At 42.7% G+C, this 4507-nt stretch overlaps 1 pseudogene across 1 annotated transcript; it reads left to right on the top strand.

Annotated features, from left to right (window-relative positions):
• The first annotated feature begins 2419 nt into the window (after nt 1–2419).
• Nucleotides 2420–4110, top strand: LOC307269377 (tripartite motif-containing protein 16-like; annotated as a pseudogene). Its single transcript has one exon. The product of its transcript is annotated as a tripartite motif-containing protein 16-like (transcript).
• Nucleotides 4111–4507: the final 397 nt, after the last annotated feature.

Genomic DNA, 4507 nt, shown 5'->3' with positions numbered 1-4507 from the left:
TGTGACATGCCCCATTCAAGTCAGCCGGACGTGGGTAAGAGTAGGACTTCCGGTCACAACCTTCAAAATATAATGCTTTGAATGAACATATGGTAATGGGACATATCGCCTGTAGGTGGCAGTCTGCGACGCGTCTGAAGCACAAACAGATGATGATTCCAACGTACGGAACAACAGTAAATAATAAAAATGTATTTGCATAATGGAGTACGCCCCCCCCCCCCCCCCCCCCATCTGCAATTTGAAAATGAAGTCCAAATGTCGACAATACTGCGGAGATACAATTATGTGAATACAGCTTAAATACAATGTTAAGAATAAAGACGTGAATAAATTTAACAGTTCAAGACCGCAGTGGCTGGAAAGATCTTGAAAGCCTTTCAATGCTATCGCTCAGTTATGTGTAGGCTACAGCTGCTATTATCAGGATAGCTAGATGCTAATGTACTGTAGGCCTGCCTACATTACTTATCCGTTGTAGCTTTTAAATCTTAAATGTTTCTTGCTAGCCAATAATCACAATAGCCTTTGCAGTTAATAACATTATCATGCATGAATATGGATTAAGGCATCTAATATAGCTACTTGATTATATTAATGTGAAAAAAATTGGAGCCCACCCAGTCACTTTTTCCTGCTGAAATACATTTTCATTTGACAGAAGTACATTTTTGGTAGACAATCACTTTTTGGCACTACATCTCACCACACAGGGACCCCCTTAAATAGGTCCCATTGTAATACTGAGGAGTCACAAGAGATGATTGATAACTGCTGCAGGCAACAGGGAGTGTAAAGTTACTTATTAAAGTGTTATTGATTTCACAAAAAAAAGTGGATGCGTCACCTTAGAAATAAACTCTAAATTAAGTCTGTAAAGAGTCCAAGGTATACTACAGAATTCATCCGTCTTTAGGAGCAGACGTTTTATACTTTTCCAACCACGAACCGTTTATTGCTGCTGTTGGGATCTCTGTAAGTCAGCAGAAAAAAAGCACATCCATGCATTATTCATTCTAATTGCTTTGAAAAGTTTTCATAGCCCACAGTTAAAATGCTAAAAGAAGAAGAAGAAGAAAGAGGAAGACGTTTAAAAATGATTCTGCTTTTTATTCAAATCTATCACGTCTATAGTGCAAGCAGGGCAGCAGGGAATGGACCTGAATGCCGAGCAGGGACAGTTCAGTGGTTTATTCACAAAAGGAAAGATACTGGCAGACAGGTTAGGGTCAAATTCTGGTGGCTTTACAGCAATGGCATATAGCCCATAGACACTTTAACGGTCAGACTAGGAGTAGACTGCTAGGAAACAACCAGTATATTTACTGGGCTGATCAGGGGAAATAGAAAGCATTTCGGTATATAAGTGGGGGCAGTCAGGTGATGGAGAAATGACAAAAGTTGGAAAATATCGCGAGATCGACTAAGGGATTTTTTCTCTTTAACTTTCTTTAATTTCTTCTTCTTCATGCGGGATCCTTACTATTCTCTTTAAACTGTCTTTCAAATATGCCCAGTGTCAGGACCAAAAGTCACAAAACGTGTCTCAAAACTAGTGGTGAACAGTACAATTCTGAAGTACTTTCATACTTACATTACAGGAGGACATCAATTGTATACCTCCTGATACTCCTATTCAATTATATTTCAGAGGAAAATGTCACCCCCACTACTAATTGATCATATATATTCAACTGATAAAACTTTTCTTACTTCAGAATAATTGCCTCCTTCGTTCATATTATTAGATTGTATCCATTTCTCAAACACACTGGCCTCACACCACTGCTGCAGAGAAGTTACATGATTAAAATGTGTGCCTTTTGCAGAGTCCCACTCACATGGTCAGAACATTGTAGGACGTAAAAGTGTGACTGCTAGATTTCAAACTCATTGGTTCAAAGAAAATAACAAGAGTTATACAATGGCACCTTATGATTCAGCTGTGTTGCAACCTTCACATTCTAGGATCACATCATTAAAAATAAGTGAAGCTGAAACGGCCACCTTTGTTAGTGGTTGTTTGGCTTATGATTCTCACTGACTGGAGGTTTTACCTTGCCCGGCTTTATTTCCACTTCAAGTCACTCATGTTTTACAAAAGTCTTCTTTTTTTTTTACACTAAAAACTTTCAAATGTTAAGCAGATTTAACTGAGGCTTCATTGTAAATGAGGATGAAGAATGTAAATTCACTGATTCTCTTCCTGGAATGACTCACAGTTTGATTACCAGCTCTCAAACACAGCCAGCTGCACTCTGTCCGCATGTCCCACATTATGTTCCCTCCCCTTTAAATCTACAGTTTCAAAAGGGATGGAACCAACATTTGACAGGCACCATTCACTGCACCAACACATGTTGGTCAGACTTGAGCAACAACTAGTTCCGGTTCTTAGGAAGTGAAACTCAGACAGTCGCTGACACTGAGAGGTGAAATGGCGCAGAAAGGAGTTCAGCTGGACCGGGAAAACTTCTCCTGTTCAATCTGCCTGGATCTACTGAAGGAGCCATTGGCCCTTTCATGCGGACACAGCTACTGCATGGACTGTATTAAAAGCCACTGGGATGAAGAGGATCGGAAACAGACCCACAGCTGCCCTCAGTGCAGAAAGCTCTTTGTGCCGAGGCCTGTGTTGGTGAAAAACACCATGTTAGCGGATTTAGTGGAGGAGCTGAAGAAGACTGGACTCCAAGCTGCTGCTGCTGATGATGATGATCACTGCTATGCCGGACCTGAAGATGTGGCTTGTGATTACTGCACCGGGAGAAAAAGGAAAGCCCTCAAGTCTTGTCTGGTGTGTTTGACTTCTTACTGTGAGAAACACCTCCAGCCTCATTACGACGTGGCTCCGTTAAAAGAAACACAAGCTGGTGGAGCCCTTCAAGAGGCTCCAGGAGAACCTCTGCTCCCGTCACGACGATGAGGTGATGAAGATGTTCTGCCGCACTGATCAGCAGTGTATCTGTTATCTCTGCTCTCTGGATGAACACAAAGGCCACGACACAGTATCGGCTGCCACAGAACGGACTGAGAGGCAGAGACAGCTTGAGGCGAGTCGACAAAGCGTCCAACAGGGAATCCAGGACAGAGAGAAAGACGTGAAGCGGCTTCAACATGAGGTGGAGGCTATCAATGGCTCTGCTGATAAGGCAGCGGAGGACACCGAGAAGAGCTTTGCCGAGCTGATCCGTCTCATCCAGAAAATAAGCTCTGATTTGAAGCAGCAGCTCAGATCCAAGCAGGTAACTGAAGTGAGTCGAGTCCAAGAACTTCAGGAGAAGCTGGAGCAGGAGATCACCGAGCTGAAGAAGACAGACGCTGAGCTTGAGCAGCTGTCCCACACAGAGGATCACAACCAGTTTCTACACGACTATCCCTTGCGGTCACCACTCAATGCATGTAGACACTCATCCAGCTACAACATCCATCCTCAGGGATACTTTGAGGACGTGACAGCATCCGTGTCAGAAGCCAGAGATCAACTACAGGATGTTCTTACAGAGACATGGACAAACATCTCAATGACAGTATCTGAAGTGGATGTTTTATTGCCCAAGACCAGAGCCGGATTCTTAAAATATTCACGTAAAATCACACTAGATCCAAACACAGCACGCACAGGGCTGTTATTATCTGAGGGGAACAGAAAAGTGACCATTAGTGGAAATCAGTCTTATTCTAGTCACACAGACAGATTCACTAATGGTTATCAGGTCCTGAGTACAGAGAGCCTGACTGGACGTTGTTACTGGGAGGTGGAGTTGGAGAGGGATAGGAGTTTATGTAGCAGTCGCATACAAGAATATCACCAGAGCAGGGAGTGAAAGTCTATTTAGACTCAATGACAAATCTTGGATGTTAGATTGCAACAGAAACCATTATATCTTTGTGCACAACAAAGTCCAATCATCCGTCTCAGGTCCTCAGTCCTCCAGAATAGGAGTTTACCTGGATCACAGTGCAGGTATTCTGTCCTTCTACAGCGTCTCTAAAACCATGAGGCTCCTCCACAGAATCAAGACCACATTCACTCAGCCACTCTATGCTGGATTGTGGCTTTACTACGGTTCTTATGGAGACACGGCTGAGTTCAGTAAAGTGAAATAGACAGAAGTCATTAAAGGGACAGTAGGTTAAAATCTGTGTTTTTATCCTTTAACTTTCTTTTGTTGTCAAGTTTGTTGTGGCATTTCCTCACTGCACAGAGATCGGCTGTCAATAAAACATGATGGGTGAGACTTTGAAGTGTTCTGATATGTTTTTGTGTAAATGCTTGAGTGTCTATAGGTTGTGCTTATTCCTGTGTCTGTTGAGCCATGGAAGCTATCACTGCCCCTGATGACTTTAGTTTAGCTGAACTGCCTTCCAACACCTTTGGGATTAACTAGAAAAGGAGATTGTGAGCCAGGACCAACATCAGTGTCTGACTTCACAAATGCTCTTCTGGATGAATGGGCACACTCTCATTTGGAGTTTTCCAACCCTGGATCATTTCAAAGTGCAA

The sequence above is a fragment of the Ammodytes marinus genome (assembly GCF_949987685.1).
Source record: "Ammodytes marinus genome assembly, chromosome: 23".
NCBI classification, from domain to species: domain Eukaryota; kingdom Metazoa; phylum Chordata; class Actinopteri; order Uranoscopiformes; family Ammodytidae; genus Ammodytes; species Ammodytes marinus.
Note: the sequence above shows the minus strand (reverse complement) of the source record. Positions and strands in the feature narration are given on the sequence as shown.